Genomic DNA, 250 nt, shown 5'->3' with positions numbered 1-250 from the left:
TGTAAGTTTACATTGACGGAAAAGCAAATATATATATATATATATACATATATATATATATATGTACACACACATACACACAAACATACATGTATACATATATTACACACACACACATATACGTATATATATATATACATATACATATATATATATATGTACACACACATACATGTATACATATATTACACACTCACACACATATACGTATATATATATATATATATATATATATATATATATATATATA

Source organism: Octopus bimaculoides, chromosome 27, assembly GCF_001194135.2.
Source record: "Octopus bimaculoides isolate UCB-OBI-ISO-001 chromosome 27, ASM119413v2, whole genome shotgun sequence".
Taxonomy (NCBI): Eukaryota; Metazoa; Mollusca; class Cephalopoda; order Octopoda; family Octopodidae; genus Octopus; species Octopus bimaculoides.
Note: the sequence above shows the minus strand (reverse complement) of the source record.